Source organism: Vulpes lagopus, chromosome 3 (genome assembly GCF_018345385.1).
Source record: "Vulpes lagopus strain Blue_001 chromosome 3, ASM1834538v1, whole genome shotgun sequence".
Classification (NCBI taxonomy): Eukaryota; Metazoa; Chordata; class Mammalia; order Carnivora; family Canidae; genus Vulpes; species Vulpes lagopus.
Genome location: NC_054826.1, coordinates 83,461,071 through 83,477,936, shown reverse-complemented (window position 1 = coordinate 83,477,936; position 16,866 = coordinate 83,461,071). Strand labels below are relative to the sequence as shown.

Sequence of the window (16,866 nt, the reverse complement as noted above, 5' to 3'; positions counted from 1 at the left end):
GTGTATGTCTGTGTGTGTGTATGTGTGAGAGAGAGAAAGAGAGAGAAGTTTATTTTATTTTACTTATTTATTTTTAAGGATTTTGTTTGTTTGTTTTATTTATTTATTTATTTATTTATTTGTTTATTTATTTGTGAGAGACACAGAGAGAGGCAGAGACACAGGCAGAGGCAGAAGCAGGCTCCACGCCGGGAGCCCAACGTGGGACTCGATCCCGGCTCTCCAGGATCGCGCCCTGGGCTGAAGGCAGGCGCTAAACCACTGAGCCATCCAGGGATCCCCAAGAAATTTATTTTAAATAATTAGCTCATGTGATCATGGTGATTATGGAGGCTGGCAAGTCCAAAATCTGACAAATAGGTTGGCAGACTGGAAACCCAAGGAGGAGCCAATGCTGCAGTTCAAGTCCAAAGCCTGTCTGCTGGCAGAATTTCCTCTTGCTCAGGGGAGGTCAATCTTTTGTTCAGTTCAGGCCTTCGACTGTTTAGATGCGGCCCACCCACATTCTGGAGGAGAATGTGCTCGACTCAAAGTCCAATGATTTAAATGTAATTTCATCCAACTATACCTTCATGGAAACATCCAGAATAATGTTTGACCATATACCGTACCGTGGCTCAGCCAAGTTGACACACAGGCTTGACCTTCACATTGGAAGAGTCACAATTTGCTTAAGGGTTGCTAAAAGCTTCATGGGTGGCTGTTAAAGCATGTACTTCATAGGAATCACAAGTTTGGTTAATACACAGCCATTGTCCCTGTGAAGGGATAGCTCTCACATGGCAGGATCCCCACGGAGCCTCACCTCTCAATGCCTTCACTCAGGTAACCTCACAACTACCTCAGGAAAACACCTCCTGGCTCACAGAACACATTCGTTCCCCTTATCTCCTTGATCCTCACAACACTAATGAGGCCAGCAGTTCTGTCCTCATCTCAGAAACCAGAGACTGTGAGGGGAGAGGCAAGGCACCTTGACCCACTCGGGCCACACAACTTGCAAGTGGAAAAAGCCAGACTTGATTTCATCTTCTGGTTTCAAATGGCAGGAACTGGCTTTTAATGAGCACTTGCGACGTGCTGGGCATCACCTGGGACACTTGCATGCATCAGTGTGCCTAACTTTCTGGATGACTCAGTGGAGACTCTCTGCACCCCTTCTAGAGTTCCATGTGCAGGGAAGCTGAGCACCCCCATCCACATCACATGGCAGGGCGGGGGGGCAGCCTTGAGCCCTGATCTTCACCACCCTCTCTGTCCAGGTCCCCACCCCGACACATGGCCCCTGTACACCCAGACCCCACAGTCCATCTCCGGAGACTATTAATTAGTCCAGCAGTGTAACTGAAGGCCATAAGAAAAAGTTGACAGAAAGTTTTGGAAAAACCCGACAAAGTAGAACACGGTCTCAAGATGAGGCAGGGGCTCCAGAAAGCAAGCATCGCTTCCCAAAGCATCATATCTAGGGTTGGCCCCGGGTGCCCCCAGCACATCAGGAGGGTCCCGGGGCCTCGTTTTCCTCTGAAGCATTCATCTTGTCTCCTATCTTTGACTCTGTCCCCCCAAACATGCTGGGCCCGTTCCCCCAGGATGGGCCAAACATGGGGAATGCATTCATTCAGTAAACCTTTGCTGAGTGCCAGGCACTGTGCCAGGAGCCAAGAGCTGAGACATGAAGGTGGATCCTGCTCCCAGGGCACCCACAGCTGGATAGAAGAGGCAGCACCAACCCCTGGCAATGCCACCAGTCCAGCTTCCCTGTCAGGCAGAAAGCACCCCAGATCCACAGAGCGAGGCGTCACCCCCTGCCCAAGGTATGCTGGCAGTTCTGTGGGGAGGGTCAAGGGAGGTCAGGTTAGGTCAGCCTGGAGTGGACAGAGAGGGCTAGATAGTGATTCCTGAGCTCAAAGGATTTATAAGCAGGCGAGGAGCAAGATTAAGGTGGGGGAACATTAGAAGCCATCCCAGGAAAAAAGAATTACATGTCAGGCAGCATGTGGCCCGTAAGGAAGCCTGGTGAGAGGAGGCGAAGGCTGGGATGATGGATGCACCGGGAGAAGTCACCCTTCCCTCTGCTGACCAGGCACAACCGTGTCCCTGACCTTCCCACGCGCCTCTGTCCTTTTTCTTAGAGGATGCTCCATGCACAAGCTCACCCGCCTGCATGAGCAGGGAGGCCACTTCCTGCTTCTCTCCTTGTACCTCTTGGCTCACGCTTGCCCCAGCTGAATTCCACAGCCACAGCTGGACCTTGTCTTGTCCTTGGTGCAGTCAGGTGCACACAGGGTTTCAGACCCTTCCATTTCTGAGGTTTGCCTAAAGCTCCGCATCTCCTCTGCTTCCCGCAGCCTGGGGGAGAGAGGTAGTCTAATACACGCTTGCTCATGGGGATGACCCAGGCCAGGCTTTGTGGCACCTGCAGCTCGCTCGCTCTGTCTGCTAGAACTGCTAAGTTATTACAGATGCCTTTGAACGCGCTTGTTTGTACCTGGGAGAGGGCTCCTTGGTGTGCTTGCCAGGGTTGCCTCGGAGCGAAGCAGTTGCCTTTGTGTGTCTGTTACAAACACACGGACGGCGCGCGTGGTCCATCTTCTCCCCTCTGGCCTGAAGCAAGGATGATTGAAATGCGACATTTTAAACCCAAAAGCAAATTACAGCCAGGAATCAGTGTGAAATTACTCTCTTCTGCTCAGAGTGCCTTTTTAAAAGTCAGGCGGCAGCACCCAGGATGAAAGTTGGCCTGTCAGACAAGCCCATTCAAGCTTGCAATTCCTCTGTCATTTGCCCGACAGGCTTGTGATAAAGAGCAAGGATAAAAAAAAGCTCTGCCAAAAATAGGGCCACTGAGAACCCTACACCAGGGCAGACCCGGGAGCCAACGCCATCCCGGCCCTGCCCTCTCCCATAGGATGGTTGGCCACGGAGCAGACTTGTTCTGACAGAGACACCATGTGACCTCGGATTTCAGCCCCAGAGACGTGGAAAGGAAGTGCCGAGAGACGCTGCATCTGTGAATCCCTGAAGAAAGGGTAGGGAGAACAAAGTTTACATTGAAAACCTTGACTTTCCAAATGGCATGTTGAGACAGCCCCACAGCAGACAGGTTTGCTGCAGGCCTGGTACGCGCCCTGCGCTGCCGCGGGCCCGGAGATTCATCTAGAAAGACAGTAACGAGCCTCCTTCTCCCTGGTGCCCTGCTTACTCCCTTTTGCCCTCTTTCTGGGCCTTCAGTTCCCCGGGGGTGGTACCCTAGGGGCCCAGAAGAGGGAGTGCCCCCTGGGCAGCGGGGAGGGAGGGCAGCCCACTAGGGGAAGACCAATCCTTTGTCTGGTGAGCAGAGGACAAGGCTGCTGCAGGCCTGGTGGCAAGCACTCTGGGCTGCAAGGGACATGCAGATCCTGTCCCAGTCTGCTGCCAGCTGTCAGGGGGAGGCTGGCAGACTGACTTCCAAGGCTCTTTGCCTACTCCTCAGGCTGAGGCAGACGACTCTGCACACCCCACCTGCTGTGAGGGTTATTTGCCCTCAAAGGTTAAGAGGTCATGCCTGCATACAGAATCAGATGTTGCTCATTTGCCTTGCCACCTGGGGTTGTCTCTTCCCCTGAGCTTCCCTCACCTCCCTGAGGTTGGCATCATTAGCTCTGGCTCACAGGGAAGACCATGAAGTCTCAGAAACATTAGCTAATGTGCCTCAGCTCACACAGCTAGGACGTAGTCGATCCAGGAAGTCAGATCTAGATCTTTGGGATCTAAGTCCAGGGACTTCCATAGTTCTCTCAGCCTGCTTCAGAGGCAGCTACTCCCATGCAAACAGGGTGTGTCACCAGGTCCCTTCTTACCTCTAGTGCTTAGCCTCTCAAGGTGGAGCTCTCTGTCCCCATCCTTCACATCTTTGTGCCCCACCACTCATTTGTCATGAGGGACAATTGCATAAGGAACCAGATGTTAAAGTGGCTGCAGATACCTGGCAGCCATAAAACCCGATTTGGGTTTTGTTTATAAAGGCCCCAAACTAAACTGCTGAAGGAGCAGCGAGGACTCCGACGTGGCAACCATGTCACGGTCAAGTCCTTGCAGGGCCACAGCCTCAGAGCCATCTAACTGCTCTATAGGCCCCACCACCGGTACTAGTCAGTGGCACTGCTGCTGTGGTCATCGCGACCACCAGCTTCTACGCATGTACTCTGCTTCCGATCACTGACGAGGCAGACGGTTCACGCAGGCCAGGCTGTCCCCACTCCTGCCGGCTGTCTTGTGTGTCACTCACAGCCTCCTGCAGGCAGAGCCTTCCCTGGGGAGGTTTCCCGCGGGACCCTTTCCTTTGCATCCTTAAACAGCTGTCACACTGTCCCAGTTGTTTTTCAAAAAGGAGGTTCCCCAGGGCTTCATGGAGGCGGACTCAAACTTGACCCCACCATGTTGATGTATTCACCTCCACCTCCCCTCGGGGAAGGGGTGCCAAGCCCCGGGTTCCTGGGCTGGATGCTGACAGCCTCCCCGCCTTGGCAGCTCATCCATCACCTGTTGTCTCCTACCCAGAACATAAGTTTGGACACGCAGGGATTGCAGTGGTTCCTGCAAAGGCAACCTGCTGTAGCAGTACCCGGGACTTCTGGGCAGACCGGCTTCACGCCCCACAGGGCAGTCTGTCATCGGAGCAGTTAGAGCGGGGCACGGAGGTAAGGCAGTGCAGTGCGTAGGGTGGCTGAGGGAGGCCATCACTCAACACTCGATTCTGAATTTGGCATCTGCCGAGAGCTTCTCGGCCACCTCCGTTAGCTATTGCTCCTAACCATCCTCGGAATGGGGGTGGGAGCTCTTGTCCTCCTCTCAAGAATAAGGAAACAGGGAGAGAAGTATCTCCAGGGATACATCCACAGAGTGCGAAGGGGTCGGCACCCTTGGCAGTGAAGTGTGACCTTGGTCACCATCGCCTTTCAGCCCCGGCCACGCGCGCATCCTGTGAGTACCCTGGGGAGGGCGACTGTGGGGTTTGGCTTTCATCCAGGAATCGTCTAAGACATTAACTCGCGAGGGGCCCTCGTGGAGGTCTGGGTCGCTGTCACGTGGTGCGGAAGGGGCAAGCCCAGAGGGGTAAGTGATCTGCAGTGAATCACAGAGTGACAAGCACCTGCTCAGCCCAGAAGAGAAGGCTGACTCCCCGGCCACGCCCCAGGCCGGCTCTGAAGCAAGATGTATTTTTAAACACAAGCCTTGTAGAGAAAATGTTCCCTAGCATGTCCCCATAGCCTACTAATGGGGCAACTGTTGGCAACCAGGACTATCAGCCCGTGCTGAGGGCTGTGCTCTCAATTTTTAGTTCTATTCTTGTCCCCTGGCATATGATAGGGGCTGCTGTCCCAGGAGGCTGCAGGCTGCTGATGAAAAAGAAGGTTTCAGTAGGTTCTCGCCTGCTCTCAATTTCAAGACTCTCTGATTTCGTTCAGACGTGGGGCCTGTGGGCCTGTGCTCATTTACGGAGTTGGAAACTTTTATTTTTTTTCTTCTTCTTCTTCGCACTGACGCCATGGAAACTGCCCGATGCTTCCCAGAAGGCCGGGGTCCCCCTGCTTCGCCCCAGGGCTGAGAAGGTTGTTCCCCTGGGGTTGTCGGGGGCGGGGAGGCAGCGGTTGTGCTCCCTCCTGCCTGGGCCTGGTTTCCCAGCTTCCCAGGGGCTCACAGGTGCCTCGTACCCACCCCTCCTTTGCAAATGAAAAGAGCCATTTCGGGGTCAGTTTTGCTGCAGCTTCTTGCTCTGATCAGGGTCTATTTCTCAGCCAGAGCAAAGAAAGACACCTTAGAAGTCCTAATTGAACGGTTCTTGTTAATCCATTCAGGGTATCCTGCTGCATTGTGCTGGTGTGTCCCTGTGGGTTAGTCGGGTTGCTGTGGTCCGTGTCATTGTTTGAAAGGAGGCTTTGCTGACCAGGGCTGGAGGCGACGCCCTTTGTCTGCCTCTCGGCTCTGTGGTCCTGGCCCTCGCCAAGGGAACGGTTCTTGCACTGCTGTGTTTATTTGAGTTATGTAATATAAACAGCTCCAAGGAGATGGGCTCCTCCACTTTTGTGTTTAGACTCAGCCTTCACTTGCCCTCTGCAGAGCTCGTCACTTGGGTGGTTTCCTCTAGCCTGCTCTGTTTTGTTGCTGGAGAACAAAACAGCCTGCCCTTGACCCTTCTCCAAGACAAGCTCTTTCCTCTCATGACCCAGCAAAGGAGAACTAGACGCTGCTCATGCGTGTCCTCAAAGGCTCGGCTCGGGCCAAGGGGACAGGGGGCCGTCCAAACCCAACAGAGACAAATCAGTCGTGGGTACTGACTTTCTCTGTGGCTTCTTCACTGACATGGGGTTGGTTCCTCCACACCAGGAGTATCCCTAAAGCATTGAAGACATAATTCCACTTAGCCTATGGATTCACACCCGACTTTTCAGGAACACAACTGATGGGTGAAACCCATGTGAGTACAGCTAGGAGGGAAGTTCAAAAGGCATTATTATAGACGTCAGCTCCACATTGTTTTGCTAACCTCATCCACTTCAATCAAATATTTTCAAAGCATTTCATTGCTAATTAGGCCACATTCATGGTTTATCCCCCTATGACTCCACACAACAGGAAAACACTGTGCATCTTCTCACTGAGTTTGCCTTGGCACGATGGCGTTCAAGGCACAGTTGGATTATAATGCATTTTTAGTAACAGGTTTCTTGAAACAACTCTCCAAAGGCTGAGTCACTTATTTCTTTATTTATACAGTTGTCTTAATGCAGATCACAAATATTTTCGGAATAGTTATTGACTCTCACATTTCTTATGGTGAGATTCCATCTCTTTCTCTTTAAACACCCCCAACACTCAGATTTGCCATCTCCTGAGGTCACCCACCTCAGGGCAAGAAGGATGTTTGTTCTTGTCATCTCTTCATACCTGCAGGACTAGAAAAAAAAAAAAAACGTGTGCCCCCAGGGTATCAGGGTCTGGAGGAGGGAGAGAGACAGTGGGAGTGACCCTGAATACAGCCAGAGGGGACTGTGCCAGCCCTATGTCTCCTCCCACTGGATCCCCAGAAAACTAGGAGAGAAAGGAAGACAGGGAGGAAAGAAGGGAGGAAAGAAGGTGGGAGGGAGGGAGGGAGGGAGGGAGAAGAATTTATAGCAATGAGAGGGAGGGAAAATAGAATTGGAGCTTTTTTGTGTTAAGAAATACTTTAAAGTCTACCAGCTGAAGCCCAGCCAGGGCCCCTGACAAAGCCACACAGTATCCCTGTGTGCCTTTAAGGCTTCCAGAACCTCCCTGCATTTTTGCTGCAGCAGCAGCAGCAGCAGCAGCAGCTACAGTGGCTTCCAGCCCTTGTATCTCTCTAACTTGCAAAGGCCCAGCTCTTACTCTTCTGTCTCCCTCTGTTTCTCTCCTAAAAGGTCAAATCCCAGCACACCTCAACTTTTCAGCACTTTCCGGGGCGGTGAGAGCCCCTCCCTGGGGGGCTGGAGAGAGGGTTGTGAGGGTGGGGGAGTGGGGGGTTTGCTGGAGGAAATCTGCTGGGGCCTTGACTTTCTCACACATGTTTCAGATGTGAAGGGTGTGATTGTAAACAGCGTCCTCATCGCTGCCAGAGCTGGCCTCCCCACCCGAGTCCTGTTCCCAACACCCTAGGGGTTCCAGTAATAGGGCGTAAAGCAAACAAAGAAAAACAGTAATCTGGTGTTCCAATTGCATTTTTTGTTTTTAGAAAATGTTAATGATAGGTTATTTGATTACCCTAGGTTTGGCTCTGCTTGCTCTTTATTAAGCACATCTGGTATTTAGTGACAATATAAGTAGCAGGAGTTTTTTTGGCACTTGAAAATAAGCTCATCCAATGTTGCCATGCAGTTTGGAAACTCGTCAGAGAGGCCAGCCAAACTTGCGGAGATACAAGACTTTTTCTGTAGGCTGGGCAGCTGGCCAGGACAGCTAAAAAATGTGAATTGGCTAAGAATTGCTGCCACGCAAACACTTCTGGAAATTTCTATGCTTGGGCCTGCCAAATCCATTATGCACAACATGAATTACAAGAGTTTCTATCTCTCCCAGCAGTTGCGTTTTGAGTGTAATTCTCTTGCGCGCTTTATGAAACATACACACACAACCAAAATGAGAAAAACACCACAAAAATCCACTACCATTTTTTTCGTCTCTTTCCATTTGGGTTGCCAAGCGCACAACTTTTCCTGAATTAGGAGAAATAGCCTCAAACTTTGGTTTCAATTACATTAAATCTAACACGTGGGAGGGAACTGGGCTTCCTGGAAATTCTAGAAAGGAAGGATGTCTCACATCATGGAGACAGCCTAATATCTAAGTAGGAAGAACAATAAAACGCAACGAAAGAACTTGGAAGGGGAAAAACATAGACACCCTCCATTCTCCAAGGCCAATCACTGGGGTTTGGGTCTTGCTGACAGATTTTTAGTCAGAGGGGGAAGCCAACCCATCCACAGAAGGTTCTATTCCTGTACCCACGATTGTAACCCTGCATGAGGGTCCATCTGGCACCTACAAGCACACGAGCAGTTTTTGAAGTGGAGGATGGGCCGGGAGGACACGCCACAGCTGGACAAAGGGAAAGCAAGCAGGAGAGAACAACTGACCTTTCTAGGCAGATCCCGGTTCTGCCCAGGCTTCCCTCCTTTCCCAGGGCTCAGAAATGTTTGCATCATTTTCTGATTCCAAATTGAGACTTGCCTCTTTCTTGTGATTCAGATGTGCTAGATTACTCAGACTCTGCCCAGGATCATAAATGGGCCTGGAGCTCTACTTCTATTCTGGAATGACATTCTTCACAGCACACATTTAATAGCTAATATGAGATAACCACACTCGCTAGCTAATAGCTAGATAATCACACTAGCACGTTGTGAGACAGAATGTCATACCTCTAAATCCTTCCAGTTCTGACCAGATGTAATAATGCTTTCTTGACATACAGCCTTTCTCACAAGAACTTTGAGAATCATGTCAATACCAGGGAGTCAAAACTATAAGGTGTTCTAAGAGCCAATGGTCCCAGCTGTGCCATCATCAAGCTGCTACACAGGTCTGTGCCTCAGTTTCCCTCTCTGTGTTTGCTGGTCACCATTTTCCCAGGATATGGAAAAGGCTGTGAGATTGAGCATCAGGTCTGGCCAGGACCCTTGTAACTCTGTGACCTCCTTCCGGGAGGCAGATGTCAGCATACTGTCTTCACTTGGGAAATGGGGACAGTGACAACTTCCTCATGGCACGATTGTGAAGAACCAAGTATAATAATAACCAGGCAACTGCTTTGCAAACCACAAGGCACTCTGCACATGTGGATTGTTATCAGTACCTTGGAATTCCTGATCATAGAACTTTGATCACTTAAATTCCTGTGAATGGGACGTAGAGTGTGTGAGTCAAAGCAGTCCATGCACATGCATAATATAATCCGGAATTTATTGGGGCCAGCAATGAGGAGAGGCTGTTGCTTTCTGCAGCTGATATAGGACAACCTCTCTCAGTATAACTCTTAATTAAAGTATGTCCCTTGCTTACCCTCTCATTCCCCCTCTTCCTCTCTCTTTTCCTTCTTTCACGAATCTATTGGCAGCAATCACTGTGAATGTGCCATTTGACTATGTCGACCTAAGATTGGAGGTGAGGTTGCCTGAGCTAATTAAATTTCCTTTCCCAGAGTGAACTGTATCCCAGAACTATAGTTCACACTAAGCAGTTAAACAGGTTTGGGCATTTGGAAAAAAAAAAAAAAAAAAAAAGAAGAAGAAGAAAAAGAAGAAAAAAACACACTGGGGCCCCGAGAAAGCACTCTTGGCCTCATTTCCATTTGGCTCACATTGTCCTGTTCTTGGCTTAAATTTGGATCCCAGGACACATTTTCTCAGTTTCCTTTTCTCATGTTCCTGGATCTTTGTTGTAGAATTGTAGGAAACACAGAGTCAGGGGAGTCAGCCAAAAAGGATTTCTCCCTTTCCCGGGAAGGTCTCGGATCCTGTCTCAGACACCACAGGGTGGGCAGCCTCCCCTCTGCTATATTGTTTTCTTCGTGATGGCCCAAACTGGGGGAGTTTGAATTCACATTGGTCAAGGGTTTTTTTTTTTCCTTTCTCACTTTTGAGGAGTTGCCCTCTGACTCCCTGGTAAGGACAGCACCAGTAAGCCAGCCTGGTTCCGCTTTAACCTTGGGGCTCCAGGGCTTCTGAGGTCAGACCTAGAGCCTGTGAACTAGGGTGAGTCCAGCCCAGCGGAAGCGTGAACAAAAGGGAGCACAGAAGGCCACTGTTGGGACATGCAGAGGGAGAGAATGGGGCCTGGGGGCGGGGTGGCAAGGGCGCAGGAGGGCATGACTGGAAAGAAGGCCCGGCTGCCACCACTGCCATCCCGGGCAAGGACGGTGACAACAGGCCAGCAGCTCACACACAGCACAAGGGCTGGCTCTGCCTGTCCGGCACCCCAGAGTCTGTGTACTTTCTCTGTTGAATCCAGTTGGCACTGATGTTGGTGGGGTCACAGGGTGAACGTAGAATTTTCTGGAATAAGAGGCAGATGGTGAAGCATTCCCAAGACTTTGTAATATCCAACCAGCCACTCCTGCCGTTTACCTTTCAGGTTTGCCGCTGTGAATAATAGCCATAAATATTTATTGAACCATGACTCCCTCTCCCAGCTTGTCACTGTGAATTGCTTTATTCTCACAGCAGCTCAACACCGTTTCTCTATGACCTAGGCCCTAAAATTACCCCTATTGTTCAATGGGGAGACTCAAAGCTTGGGTGGGTTAAGTGACCTGACCAAGTCTATACGGCTCGTGGGACATGCTGGGCCTCTCTCTGGTGTCCTATTGGTTAACACACAGCCATCACCCAAGGCTTTGGACCACTGACCACTCACCCCTACTCTGTGTCAGTAATACTGTTTTTGCATTTTTGTCAAAATGGGCTTTCCATAGCAGGAGGTTGAAGCACACACTCCCCATCCCTCCCCACCCCTGGCCCCGAATTCCGGGGGTGCTTTATGATTCCACCAGCTTTGGCTTCTAGGTGGTTGCACCTTCCCAGGCAGGCTTACCACCACAGCCCTCACTGCCTTCTGCTTGCTAGCCCTGGTGACAGCAAGAAAATCCCATGCTCTGACCAATAACTAATATGCGAGAGGCTCACTAAGTTTTCAGGTCAAATACACTGTCAAGTGCTCACAGACAAACCATTTCATCCAACATTTTTGAAGTGAAGATGATTTTCCACTCTTGCACTCTTGTATATTCAGTGTTTGCTGAGCACCTGCTGTGCTTAGTATCATCCTACTTGTACTGTTTGAGGCACTGCCTCAAAGAGGTCGCATGCACAGGATGGACATGCTCTTGAAACTCCAGCATTCCAGAGAAAACTCTTCCTGTGATTTTCACACAGAACCCACTCTTCCTCTCCACATGACCCCTCTGGGTGTGAGAGAAATTAAAAAGTTCTTCGTGGAACAGTTATCTGATGCTTTTTTTTTTCCCAAGTTTTTATTTATTTATTCATGAGAGACACAGAGAGAGAGAGAGGCAGAGAGATAGGCAGAAGGAGAAGCGGGCTCCATGCAGGGAGCCTGATGTGGGACTTGATCCCGGGTCTCCAGGATCACAACCTGAACCAAAGGCAAATGCTTAACCACTGAGCCACCCAGGTGCCCCATTATCTGATGCTTCTTAATGGGATTGTTGATGTTACCAACAGGACCTCCCTATGAGCCACTGGTTGAGAAAGTCTGTGTATGACACAAGAAGAGAATGAGGGAGAAAATACAGCTGTCACTATTGTTTCTAAATGACAAGACTGGTTTTAGCACCATGGGTATAGATAGTTATTAGTGTTACATATCACCTTTATGTTTAATGTATGTAATAGTCCAAGAAGCTAAAAAAAAAAATACTTTGGAGGGGGTGGTAAATCTAAGATCTTACAGATACCTGCTAAATTGGGTTGAGTCCTAGCTCCTTCTTAGCTCATAAGTGTCTTAGTTTTTTACCACCATGTAACAAATTACCATAAACTCAGCAGCTTCAAAGGACACATACTTTTTATCTCACAGCTTCCACTGGGTACCTGGGTCCTCTGCACAGGGTGTCACAAGACTGCAGTCAGTGTGTCAGCTGGAGCTCAGGTCTCCTCTGGGCTCAGGGTCCTTCCTCCGCAGGCCCACAGGCAGAATTCGTTTCCTCAAAGCCATACAGCTCCTAACTGTCTGCTTCTTTGAGGCCAGAAGGGAGACAGGGAATCTGCTGCTTTGTCTCTGACCTCTAGATTTTCTTTTGAAGGCCTCATCTGATTAGGTCAGACCCACCCAAGATAATCTCTCTTTCGATTAACTTAAAGACAACCGATTAGAGATCTTAATTACATCTGCAAAATCCCTTCACCTTTGCCACTAAGGTAATGAAGCATCAGAATGATATCCTATCACCTTTGCTGTGCTCTATCGGCTAGAAGCAAATTAAAGCCCTGCTCACACTCAAGGGGGAGAAGGTGATACAAAGGTGACAGACATTGGGGTCATCTTAGAATCTCTGGGTAGGAAGGTCATCTGCATACTTTTTGATCTATTTCTATTTAGCAAAGCTATAGGCACACGATGGAAAAGCAATGGATGGATACTGAGAATTTAATGTTTGGAGATAAATTAAGGCTTTTGAAGACACAAAGTTTCTTCCAGCGCACACCCTGAAAAAGGTTATGCTTTACCCCAGTAGGTCTTCAGGGGTTGGGGTGAAGGAAGTGTGGGTAGGTGACAATTCAGAAAGTACATGAGCTAAAAGAAACACAAGCTGGGAAATCTAGGGCCCGGCCCAATTGCTCCTCTGAAAGCTCTGTGAGCTTCCCCCATTTGGGGAGCAGGGGAAACAGTACCTGCTTTCCCTTGGCAGGGCTGCTGACCAGGCAAAAAGAGACCAATAAACTGCAGGGACAAAGGTCTTATTGTCCTGTCCGGACTGCCGAGGAGCTGGCTGGCAGTTAACAATATGCTGCTATCTCAAAAGGTGGTCGTGTGATCACATCGCCAGGAGGTGGTTTTGTTTTTTTCAATGATAACCAGTGAGGCATTCTTGAGAGGCAGCCAAGTCTCTCCCATAAACTGGGGAATGCATTTTCTGAGCCCACGTTGGGGAGAAAGAGCCCCTTCCACGCTTCCTCCAGAGTCCCACCCCAAAGCTGAGTTCTAGGGCCCCAAACGCCCGGTGCAGCCGTGCAGCCTCTCCAGCCGGCCTCCGCAGTCCCCCACGAGGCACACAAAGGAAGCCAGATCGTGGGGGTCCGGGGTCTTTCTCGGTCACGTGAGGATCGCTCCTCAGTTAGCCAGGGCGTTGCAGCGGCGCGGGGCAAGCCCAGGTGCGGCCCGCTGGGACCCACCTGCACGGTGCGGGCGCGGCCTGCGGAGCCAGCCTCCCCGCGAGGCCGCCGGCCGCGGATCATGTGCAAACATCAGAGTAATGTAGGAAATAAACGTGTAATAAATAATAATAGTGTCGTAAGAGTGGTTGTCACTGCAGTGGTTCTCTCTGTTGAAAATATGGGCTCCAGAGTGTGGATTTCTTAGGCTAATTTTGCCCTTATTTAAAAGAAACTGACAGATGTGCTTTATAATAGGAAAGACAAAAAAATAATAATAATAGGGAAGACAATTTAAAAAGGGCAGAATGGAAGAACACAGCTTCATTTAATCCTTGTTTAACCATTGCCTTGTTCTTTTGGCTTCGAAAGGTCAAGTAAGTTTTTGTTTTCTGGAAGAACCGGTATGTATGTATGTATGTATGTATGTATGTATGTATTTTTAAAGATTTTATTTATTTATTAATGAGAGACACAGAGAGAGAGGCAGAGACATGGGGTGCCTGATCCTGATGCAGGACTCGATCCCAGGACCCCAGGATCACGACCTGAGCCAAGGTCACATACTCAACCACTGAGCCATTCAGGCCCCCTGGAAAAAACAGTATTTAGATGCGACCCTCCACATCTCCCACCCTGTCCTGGTTTCCCCACATCACCACGCCTGGGTCCTAAATTCTCCAAGAAGCTACGTGACTTCAAGCTCAAACCAGGGCTGCAGTTGTTTACGTGTAAGAAAAACAAACATCTTTAGTGATCTGGAAGCCAGCTCAATTTATGATTTGCACACTTTGGAGCTTTCAGTGGAAACACCCCAACAGCGCTGTCTCAATGCGTTTTTCCTGACTCATCAGAAGGAACAGGCCCGTGAATGAAGGAAGCTGGATTGTGACTTCTCTTGTATTCCTGCACCCACTTAAACATGCATTCTAGAACATGAGGCAATTTGAGTAAACCATCTTGCTTTTGAGTCACACACCGAAGATATTTTCGTATCTGAGATGCTTAAAGCATGCCTTACATGGGACACAAAGACACAGCCAAATGAGGGCAAAGTGAGGAATGGGAAACGAAATGTCTTGTAATAACTGCCTGGTCTGGACTATGGACTTGGTTGGAATTTCCAAACGAGGGGATCTTGTTGTTTTTGAAAGCCATGTTGACAAACTGATACTGTATTTTTAGCATGCTGCAAATGGAAAGCATGCAAGATATGTGAACAATATATTTCCAAATATGACACATATTTATAAAACACAGTAAACGCATGACAGATTGAGTAGGATATGTGGAAAAATAACAGCTGTGCTACACCCTATTTCTTAGCAAATTCATACACAACAAATGACATTCACATCCCATGTTTTGCAAAATCTAGTTTTTACGCATTTTGGAAAAGGATGTAGGGAATGAAAGCAAAAGTTTGCAAAAGAAAAAAAAACGGAAGATGGCTGTAAATTTAAGCGACATGTCATGTAATTATCATGTAGAAAACTAGTTCCAGGTAGGTCACCCCATTTCTCCCAGCATGCTGCCTTTTGATGGAAATGATATTAAGTGAAGCATTAGAAGTGATTTCCATTTTAAGATGGGCTAGAAGGTCACATATAAGGGAAAACATATAGAACATTTCAGTATCTAAAAAAACCAACATGTCTGCCAAGGATGTGAAGATTCACTTAGATGGAGTAGAATTGATGCCATTCATAGTTTGTGGCATCAAAGACAAGACTGGGCTCTGAACTGAGAAAAATCTGACCAGAGACTCTTGGATTTGAATAAAAGGCCACAGAGATCCATGCTATGTTCTAAAGCAGGGACTTATCATGAGAAGCAGTGTTTTTGAGGAGAGTATGTTGGCACCTCTGAGTACAGTGCCGGCAAAGCAGTCTCTAACGACTGTGGTATGAATTCCGTATATTTGTAATATAGACATTTACGATTTACAAGTGAGTTTTCTCATTTTCAAACCCATAATTTTATTCAAGCTATGGAACAGCCCTGTGAGGCCTGCAAGAAAGGTTTCATCATTCACACTGTCCTTACAATGAAACCAAGAGTTTGTGACTTCAGGGTCACCCTTAGAAAGAAGAGGCGCCAATCCAAACAACAGGGATATTTGTTCATTTAGGATGCTACCTGGGAGAGAGGGAGTTATAGGCCTTTTTTTCTTTCCTTTTCTTTTTACTTCTGCTTTTTTCCAAGTTTTCTGCGATTAGAAAATCTTATTTTATAGTTAAAATATTTTCTAATATATAAATTAGTAACAATATAGTTATAAAATAAAATAATTTTATGACTATAAAATGACAGTAGATATTATTGCTGTCAGCAAAGGACAAAAATCTCTGTTCTCCTTCCTTGTAGACCACTCCCTTATCTCCATCCTCTACTTGAAGCTGGAGCGGACTTCCCTGTGCCTTTCATTGTTGGCCTCTGCCCCCAGGCCGGAGGAAACGCAAACTCAGAGAATGCCAGGCTCTACTCTGTAGGCTGAACTGGTGTAAGTGAATGTAGAACAGACCAGATTGTGAGTCTAGAAAACTAAACTTGCATCCTATTTTCTACAATGCTGGGAAGTTCCTTCATATCTGTGTGCCCTAATTTCCTGTTCTGTATCCTTTTTGCCAGATATGGAGTGTTTCAAGATTCCGAAGCAAACAGTGCCTTATCAAAGAAAGGTGATGCTAAGATTACATTCTTATGGGAGACTTTGCTAAAACGTTAAAATACTGCCATTGAATTTTCTGGTTGGCCTTGGCCCTATTGGAAGGAGACTTTGGGTAGCAGAGTATGGGGAGGGAAGGGCCGGTGGGCATGGGAGACTGTGGAGAGGGAGATGTATCAGTTGAATTGAGATGGAAGTCATCGGAGGGTATCCTGAGCTCTTCTGGTCCTTCCCTTGTGGGCATGGCTCTAATGGGACCTTCTTCACTAATGGACTCGCCACAGAAACTCATACAAGGAGGCCATCTGATCTAGCATCATAGATAAGAACAGACCAGACTGCTTCCTTGATGTTGGGCAAAGCAACTTAGCCTCTCAATTTCCCCCTTTCTCTACCTGTAAATAAATGATCTCACTGGAAGGTGAAGAATAATTGAGATCAAATTCCTGGAGGACTTGATCTTATGGTTCAGTTTTAACCCTTGGGGGAGGAGGGCCTTTGGAACCTTCTGAGCATCCAATGAGAGCTAGGAGCCTTCCTCCCAGAACAATACCTCCATAACCATCAACTTACACATAAACTCATGTGATTCATAGACTCCCTGAAGCCTAAACTTCCTTTAAGTTAGAAAAAAAAAAAAACAACAACAACACCTACTTTAGAAGAGAAGTGTTATAAACATGTAAAGATAAATCATGTGGCATTTTCATCATGTCACTGCCATCCCACGGACTTCATTCGTGCATCTCATGTGCTACATTATCACTACTATCCTCATTTCATTGTTATTAAAAATACTCTATCATCTCTATT

The 16,866-nt window shown here is 48.2% G+C and overlaps 1 long non-coding RNA gene across 2 annotated transcripts; it reads left to right on the top strand.

Annotated features, from left to right (window-relative positions):
* Nucleotides 1-231: 231 nt before the first annotated feature.
* LOC121488323 lies at nucleotides 232-16,500 on the top strand. Of its 2 annotated transcripts, none has more exons than XR_005987024.1 (4): nucleotides 232-3,029; nucleotides 4,540-4,679; nucleotides 15,753-15,888; nucleotides 16,017-16,500. It is a non-coding gene; the product is annotated as an uncharacterized LOC121488323 (long non-coding RNA). The 2 variants fall into 2 exon arrangements; XR_005987023.1 differs by having other exon boundaries at nucleotides 4,540-4,962.
* Nucleotides 16,501-16,866: the final 366 nt, after the last annotated feature.